This window comes from Cygnus olor, chromosome 7 (assembly GCF_009769625.2).
Source record: "Cygnus olor isolate bCygOlo1 chromosome 7, bCygOlo1.pri.v2, whole genome shotgun sequence".
In the NCBI taxonomy this organism is placed as follows: Eukaryota; Metazoa; Chordata; class Aves; order Anseriformes; family Anatidae; genus Cygnus; species Cygnus olor.
Genome location: NC_049175.1, coordinates 14,209,319 through 14,218,775, shown reverse-complemented (window position 1 = coordinate 14,218,775; position 9,457 = coordinate 14,209,319). Strand labels below are relative to the sequence as shown.

Here is a 9,457-nt window from a genome sequence, read left to right as displayed (position 1 = left end):
TACCAATGTGGAATTTTCACCAAGACCATAAATAGTGAAGCCTGTTCCATTCCCAGTGGACGTTAAAGGACTTTAGTTGAGTTTCTATGCGATACACATGCTCATCTCATTTACTGCCTCTACTGAAGTTGAAAAGACTTCCAAGCACAGAAAACACAAGGGTTTTGTTCACAAGAAAAGGTTTTTTTTCCACATGCCCTACACTGTAAGTCAGACTTTCAGGGCTGTGCAGGGCAGCCTGCCTTATTACTATCCATGCCGCTTGGTAAGAAAAGCATTTGTCAAGAGTAATAGTCACCCACTACTCTCCAGAATTATCACGGAATTCACTTAAAATAGAGCCAATAGAGCCATTCAGTCCTGCTGTGCTCCAGCTCCATTATTTTGTTTAAGCATTCTGTACCAGATGAAACTCCTAGGTTGATTTAAGATATAGCCACAACAGTAATGAAGTTATGAGGGTGTAAAATATGAATAACAATAGTGATGTCCACACTAAAAGGAAAAATATTTACAACATCAAGGCCAAACTAAGGTGGAAGGTACTGTTCTAAGTTCATCCACAGGAACATCCAACTTGAGATATGGGATTGCTTAAATCTCAGTATTTGCCTCAGAAGCCTGTACTACTCTTCAACAAGGTGAAAACATTCTGCATTTCACATCAGTTATCACGTACTGCATGGAAATCTTATGTAATTCTTTCAAAAAATTATTTGGGGTTCATTTCTGTCTCTTTAGGAAAGATAAAAGCTCTTAAATCAATGAGAAACAAGTATTGTCTTCAGAGAGCAAGCAAACTCAAAAGTTCTACAGTAAGGAAATGCACTTCATTTATTCATGTTTCTTCTGAAGAAAAATTACAGTCCTGATCTCAAGTGTTGCATATTTAAAAGGGAAATATTTGTGCACAAACAAAACCAAACAAAAAACCACCACATTCTGTATTAATTTCCTCATTTTTTACCTGCAGTATTCCCCCCTCCCCTTCCACCTCACAAGTATAAAGCTTTGTCATGATTAGCCTTTCCTAGGGCAGACAAGAGCATGGGATTTCATCCAATGAGCAGAAGATAAAAGCAGCGTATGACCGTCCCATGAAGCCAACAGGATGCATTGGAATAACTATGACTTCCTGAACTATAAAGCAACTGAATTTCAGACTTCAATGAGTAGCAAAATTAAGAGATCAGCTTTGGATTATAAAACAAGAAAGTTTTATTTGCAACACTTTTCTTTGAGGAAATGTTAATCTGACATTTTTAATATCTCAAAGTAGAAATATTTTGCAAGAATGTTCATACACCCCAAATCTAAGTATTTAACTGCATGAAATTAATGCAAAAATTCAGATAGCAGCTTTTCTTTATTCCCCGCCAATAAATCAACAGAGACAGCTGAGGTACAAGAGGTACAAATCAAAACTTCACGTAAGTATTACAAACCTTATTACCTGGAAGGAATCTTCACTCCTGGCATGTTGAAGAAACATCTTTCAGAAGGAGATGGTTTTTGAGTTTATGCTGTTCTAACATTTTGCATTACAGACTTGCAACCACTGCTGCTATACACATTTCCAAATCTTACCCAATAGGAACAGGGAACTTAAGCTTTACAAAAACCCTTGGTGAAGATCAGGCTTATAACTGATAGCACACAAAGAGTGTCATTATCTCTGCTGTGATACTTAGTTCCTCTTACAAGGGAACCTCTGGTGAAACATAAGAAATAAGCACTTTTGATCATTACGAAAAAAGTAACAAGACAAAATGGGAAAGAGAGGGTGGCAGCAGGAAGTTTCCATCTCCAATTTATGCCTGTGATAAGGAGAACAACGCAAGGAGACCAACTTTAATCATTTCTCCTGACTCGGTAGGAAGCAGGAATGAAGGAACTCACCATACCAGCCTGAAGATCCAGCATCTCATTTGGGATACAAAAGAGCAATGCGGACTGGAGTTTCCTCAAAGTTTCATTAGTTCTTAAATCCTTGTAGCAAGGTCTAATCTGAGTAGACTGATATCTCAAAAACAGTCACTGCTTCTTCAGGGAATCTGTCAGAGGAACATAGGCAGCTTTTTGAAACAGCAGTTTAAGAAGGTGGAAGAGAAAAGAAGTCCTCACATGGTAGCAGTAACATCAACCTAAGAACATCCCTCCTGAAGTCATGACTTTGGTCTGTTAGGCAACTGAAGCATGCAAAAGAAAACGGTAGCAAACAAAAAATATTCAAAAAACAAAGTACTATTCTCAGTTGGCCTAAAAACTGTACAAGTTGGCAGTGTATACTAGTGGCAGCATGCCCAAACAGTGAGGGACAAGGTAATGGCCTCGGTCCCTGAGTGCTTGCCAACATCTGGCAGCAGATGCTAAGGGAACACACACTTCCCATTACACCAGCAGCTAGAGGATACATTAGATAGCATCCTGGTCCCAGCACGATCAAGCATTAGCACACTACACTTCTGATCAACACTGTCATAGCATAGAGGGGGCAAAGCATCTTTTCAGAACACCTCTCTCTAGCTGCTGCATTTAAATACATTTCAACTGATTATGGACTACAGTAGCATTTGAAATATCATTTCTTCTTATTCCTCTCTATATATCTTACTATGTCGTTCTTTTTTCCTACACACGTAAGAATCTGAATCAGATAAAATGCAGTACATTAACTTCAGAATGCCAAACACAGCACATCGTTGTTCCTCTGACATTCTTTTCTGACTGAATTTATAGAGCAATTATGATGATTTGCTAGAATCAAGTCCTAGGACTCAAACATAAAGAAACAAGCCAGTAACAGCTAAGCTAAGGGGTCCCTTTCTTAGCTTTCTGTGTCACTTACTGCAGGAACCAACATTCCTATGAATACTGGAATTGCTTTATTGTTTGCAACATGCATCACCACCACCTTTTGTATCTGATTAAAAAAAAAAAAAAAGCACAAGGACAACCAGATTTACAGAGGCACAAAGATGCAGATGCCTATGCACCTAACTCCCATAGACACTCAGACTACAAATAAACACCCAAGAAAGAAGAGAGAAAATATTACAACTACACAGAGATGAGCTGAAGTTAACAAGCACTTGAATTCTCCTGAGACACGCAGCAATCAAAGCCTTGACTTAGTTCTACACTCTGTGGTTTAGACATATCTCCAAGCGTAACTGAAAAGAATGAAGTAATTGTAAAGATGTATTTTATATCATTCTAATTTACAAGAACACTTGACACTTGAAAAGAGTAAGTTTCATTAACAGTTTGCTTGGCATCTAACAAAGACTAGTCTATTGAGCAGATGTCGTTTTTTTCTGTTCATTTTCATAACAGAATAAAAGGCAGAAAAAGTACTATTATTGAGCAATGTCTATAAAAGTAAAGCACATTTATAAACATATGAACAATATGAAACTGGCAATTCTCAAAAATGTATTTGCAGAAGTTACAGATGAAGAGCATCAACACAGAAATTGCTGATAGGTAGTCAAAAAAGAGAAGAGAAAATGACACATAATCTACTCCAGCCCCTATTCCAGGACACACCTGCACCAAGGTGACATAGTCTGGCTAATATTACTTGAAAATAACAGACTGAGGATAAAGTCTGCATACTCTGCCTGGCAATCTCTGCTAGTACTTCACGATCTACAGCTTCAATATTTGTTCTGAATGCTTGCCTGTATTTCCCGTGCTAAAATACGCACCAACAACTTCACATTCACTGAACAGAGTATTTCTTTCTTATCTGCAGCATTCCTATGTGAGTCTGAAGACTGCTACAGTCCTTTAGTCAGCCACCACGACTGATTCAAAAAAATGCAATGCCATGGCACTGGAGTCATTGCCAGCTTGCGCAGTATTTTGAAAAAGGACTAAGTCATACTCGCCCAGCTTCTACACTCCTCCCTAGGCATCCGCTGCAGGCCATCATTGGAGTTCACTGGACAAAGCTGTGACCCATTACAGCTCTTGTAAACTACATCTTCTCTTCTCTAGACTGGACAACTCAGTCATTTCTGTAAGGAAATGCTGCTCACATTTCCTGCACTTTTCACAATTGTTTTGATCTCTTCTGGAGGGGGAAAAAAAAAAACAAAAAAAAACACCATAACCTGATTCACGTTCTTCTTAAGGCACATCTATGGCTAGCTACCGTAGCTATTAGTCTTACCAATGCTAAGTACAGAAAATAGTTTCTCTACTTCTTACAGGCAATACTCCTATTACATTATATCTTAGCACGATGGTTCTCTTTTTTCTTAACAAAATGACATTATTGACTCTTATTTACCCTGTCTCTATTCTGTAGAACTTTTCCCGATCTTTCTTATCTTGTATTTCTGCAGGTTATTCTTCCTGCCTCAGCCTGGTATGTTGCAGGTGTCTCTTCTGACTTATCCTAAATGATTTCTCAATATTGGAAATATTGTTTTGGATTCCTGTGGGGGAAGAGTGACAAAGCCTGTCACATTCCAAAAAAAATGATGACGTGTTTTAGGAGTAGAGTCAGGAAGCCAAACACCTCCATTCCTCCTGCTTGGACATCTTTCCTGAGACGACAGGAGTAACACAACTTTCCTAATTTCCTATCATCTTCTGGGGACCATGCTGCATGTCACAAAATGTAATCTTTTAGGATTTCAGCTCACAGGAGACAGACTGAAAAGAATGGTGCATTGCCTATGCAGTAAAGATTTTTAAACCCAATTCATATACTTCAACACATCCAAACACTTTTTGTCAATTCAGTAGAGTAAGGTGTTTTTGGCTAAATGAAGCAAGCGTCCACATTTTCCCATCAGAGAATTTTAGCTTTTCTGTTAGAAGTCATTCCTATCAGGCTTTAAACAGCGCTGCACGCAATGGAAATGTGATAGGAGGAAAATATCAGCGTGGGGAATATAGGTGGGGAAATAGTGAAGAACAGAAGAGCAACTTGACCAGAGATGTGAAATAAACATACCCTGTCATCCATGGATAAACTCCCAGAGGATTTTTCCTGGTATAATTACTATTTGGCAACTATCAAAGTTGTCACCGATGTATTCACTAATTTAGTAGGTGTTACTTTGGTTTTCAACACTCTTATTTTGAAGTCCAGAATAATGTAGTAGAACAACAGTTTTCTACGAGTACATCTTTTGTTACAAGAACTTTGATTGCTAAAAAAAAGAAAGAAAACAGGAAAAAAAAAATCAATAAAGCCTATTTTCCTGAAAACATCAATTTTGAATTAGTTACACTAAATTTCTATATTTTAGATATGCTGTAATTGTTATTTCCAAGATCTTACCGTTTTTTGTCAGTCAACAGCCCCCTCTTACCTTTTATCACATACAAGAGAGAGTGAGGAGTAATCTGCAGCAATGAAAAGGAAATACAAACATCAGGAAACTACTGGAACAGCCTGCATCCCTCAGAGTTTGCTGAAGCTTGAGCCACATCTGAAAATTCAAGTTGAAAGTAAAGCATATTTAAATCTCTTTAGCTGTATCCCCAACAATTCGCTGACTGGCCTCAGATCTCATCTGTTTACTTAGCTTTAAAAAGTACAGTGAAGTAAAGCTCCTCGAAGTACGTATTGATCCCTTGCTTTCAAGCATCTCTGTTCTGAAAGCCATACTTTGCAAGCTGTGATCTGCCAGCTATTTTCAGAACTATTACCAACTATATCACCAAGATAAGAAAGTTTCTAAAAGAGCATTGTAATCGTGCTATTGAGTACAACAGTTAATAACTATTTCCTGACAGACTTTTTGAAGTCAGTTATTTTATCAGAGGTACTTTGCATTCCATACCTTCCCGCATGCTAATTTAGAATATAAATTCTTCTCAGCTGCATCTCATTACCACACAAAATAAGCAGACCACTCCTCTATCACAATTACTCAAGTTCATCCTCCCCTTCCATTACCTTCAGTGACAAACTGACAGAGAACTTAAATCTTGCTAGCTTTTATTGTGCCAACAGTACAATAAGTAAACCAAGAACAGGTCTCCCAAAAGGCCCTGAGGGACTGCGAGAGGTACAATCCCCTCCAGTTTTATGGAGCTGTTGCCTATTTCTTTTAGGCTCCTTGAAAAAAAATCTCATTAATGCCCTTAACAAACGTTTAATCTCTTCATTCAGAGTAGTAATTCTCCAATAGGTTTTGATTAACAACAGATTAAATTATGCTTATGCCACATTTAGTTTAAAAAAAAAGTTATCTAAAATCATAATTATAAAATTGCATCTGTATTTTATATATATAACATATATATATATTCATACAAATAACATAAATACAGCATTGGTAACCTACCAGATTAAAAACCGGAGCTATAAATCAGGATTAGCTCCCGTCGCACAGAGCCAGCTCACGAAGAAGGCCAGCGGCCCTGGAGCGCCCTCCCTCGGCCACCACAACCTTCCCGCCCGCCGCCATCTTTGCGAACGACATCTTCTTACCCGCTGCCTCCCGGCAGCAAATGGCGGTGCTGAGGAACCAGGCCGGGCTGGTGCCATGGGGCCGCAGACCGAGTACCGACAGAGGACAGACAAACGCTGCCCGTGTGTTACAGCCGCCTGTGGCATCGTCTCTCCTCTCCTGGGAAGTGGCGACATGGCCGCTGCCTCTCAGGGATCTGCCATTTGCCTTCCTCCTCCACCTCAGCAAGGCTGTCCCACCCCTTGCTGTGCTCTGTGCACAGTTTGACCCAAAATATTCTGGGGCTTCCAAGATAGCAGATCAATTTAGCAAAGCACTGAAGTCCACAAAGATTGCTCACTTCCATAAAACTACGCATTGATCTGATCATTTAGAAGAGGAAAGATGATAACAGAACTGACAAATCCCTCAATTATACAGTTTAGTATGCACCTACATGCACACTTAAATTTGTCTCTTGACTTCCTATCTTTTATTTAAAATAAGATCTTCAAATATTTACATAATACCAGAATAAACCTGGCTTTTTTTTTTTTTTTTATCTGCAATGCTACGACTTCAAGACAAAGGGGTTTTAGGATCTTGTATAGCCCTATTCAATTTCTGAATTATTTCTCAGTGTAGTTCTGTATTTGAATTTGTCATAGGTGTGTGGCTGTTTTTAGTCACCTAATATTGCTCTCCACAAGTAGAAGTGTCACAGACTGAAGAAAAAACGTCATCTGAAACAAAGAACATTGTCTAAGCCTATGCTATGCACTAACAACTGATAACAAGATTATTTAATAAAATTCCATAATATGCCATTATAATTTGATAGGCAGGTACAACCAACAAGCATATGACCAACACGGTTTCCAGGTATATACTGAATTCCTCTGTAACACATCCAATCTGTCATTGTATCAGTATTTTGGAAAGACTGGACCTTCTCTAACTCCACTTCAGACTAGATTTTTTTCTATTAGGAAATTCTAAATATCCCGTCATCGTATTCCACCTAAACATCATTTTATATAATTTCATCATTCCATTTTGTGTCAAAATATACCTCTTTCCTCACTTTCAATGCTAATATTTAACTTTTTTCCTTTTCTTTTCTTGTTGCTACTCACTTCCATTGAAGTAAGTCGTGGTTAAACAGTGTGAAGAAATTGCATCTTTGCTTGGCAGTTGGAGATAATTTGGTACACTTCCAAAGCATGGAAACAGAAGAGGAGGAAAGATTTCTCAACTGCCAAAGGAACATAACATTACTATTTAATTGCATTTAATTAATACTACATGCTCCCAAGCTGACACTAGCAAGCAGTCAGTATTTTTCATTACATTAACAATGTATGGATCTCCTCACTCCTGCCAACTGCCCAGGTCATCCTAACACTAAACACATGATGGCCGTCACTCCACAGTCTCCTTATGGGTCTTTCACCAGTAAACTCTTAGTAGAAATACTATGTTTGTTTGTTTTCTGTATTGGATATGATTGAACCTTACTCACATTTAAAACTGGGTACTTCTAAATTGTATTTATTTCATTTTAAATCTGGAAATAGATGTGCTTATTTGCAATCTACCTCCTTTCAACTGGAAAAAATCCCATCAGCTTAAAGCTAGGGTAAACAAGGTCAAGTGCACAGAAAACCAAACAAGTGTGATTATTTACAAATATGTATATTATCACAGCACTGAAAGCATCCTTAATAGTACAACTCCCACATCAGTTTCAACACGACTATTACCCAACAATACATATCCTCATCTGAATGATTTAGAAACAAAACTCCATGAATTCGGCATTACTCTTACTGGCGCATTATGGTACATGTTAAAAAATTGTTCATTTTATGCATGCAGCTACTTAAAGAACCAGAAGATTGGTTTCTCATTCCAAGATTCACCTTAGTTTGCTTTCACATACACATCTGCACTTCTCAACTTAATGAACCACAGCTGTGTAAATACTTGAGACTGAGAAAATACTTGAGACAGAGAAAACCACAGAATCACCAGAGAAACAATCAGAAACCTGTGTGTTTCTGTTTCTTCCCCACTCTCAACATATTTGAACAGTTACTCAAAAAGAAATTTCAGTTTCTGTATTCTTTTAAAGTTCTACAATGTGAACGTCCCTTTTCTTCCCTGATTATTGTCACTTATGAATACAAGATTTATAAACTGAAAGAAAGCTATCAAGTGAAAGCACTTCCTTTATTTAGTCCTGCCCCAAGAGGATCAGCAGGCATTTAAGTTAAACAGCTTCCTTGGAGCATCCCTCGTAGTCAGATGCCCACAAAAGACAGACAGTCCTTTCACTCCATGCAGTCTCTGCTTTTATGTCCTCCTCTCTGGCTTCTTCACAAACAGGAGCAGAAGAAAATACTCGTTTCACTTAGAGGCAGGAGAAACCAGCTGCTACTTGCACGCAAAATTGTTCATTTGCTAGAAAATGTCGGTATTTGTGTCTTAAAGCACTTGCCACCTAGACCTTCCATTTATCACCTAGACTCTTACTATTCAGTTCTTGCTTTCTCTACTGCCTTCCCCCAGCCTTCATTTCCTTGGTTTTCCAGGCACTCATCTTCCAACATCCACGTTCTCCTGAGCAGGCTGCTCCCTAGATCCACAAAAATGTCTCCTGTGATCTTGAACGTCCCAGATGACAAAGCTAAACTATTTGCAATATATTTCACATACCTCATCATTCACCCTTCACAGGAAGGAGGCTGAGTCTAATTAAAGAGAGTGATGGAGAGACAAGTAGGCGATGAGAGCCATGTAAGCCTTCTGAATGGCCCAGGTTAGTGCACCCTTTTTGGTACTTTTCCTCAGTAGCACTGTGAATGAAAGAGCTTGTTGCCATTGTAGAAAGCTCTAAAATATCCACCCTGATACAAGGAGAGGCTTCTGCTAGGCTGGGTGTGTTGGCACAGCTGGCTGCAGCTGCTGAAAGGAACAGTAACACTCAGTAGAGGACTAGAGTTACTTATCTAATTCAATGCTGAGAAGGCTTAAGCAAG

At 38.6% G+C, this 9,457-nt stretch overlaps 1 long non-coding RNA gene across 1 annotated transcript; it reads right to left on the bottom strand.

Annotated features, from left to right (window-relative positions):
* Window positions 1-4,303: 4,303 nt before the first annotated feature.
* LOC121073292 lies at window positions 4,304-6,886 on the bottom strand. The gene is made up of 3 exons (XR_005821595.1): window positions 6,312-6,886; window positions 5,331-5,450; window positions 4,304-4,445 (listed from the first exon to the last, which is right to left on the bottom strand). It is a non-coding gene; the product is annotated as an uncharacterized LOC121073292 (long non-coding RNA).
* Between the last annotated feature and the right edge of the window lie 2,571 nt (window positions 6,887-9,457).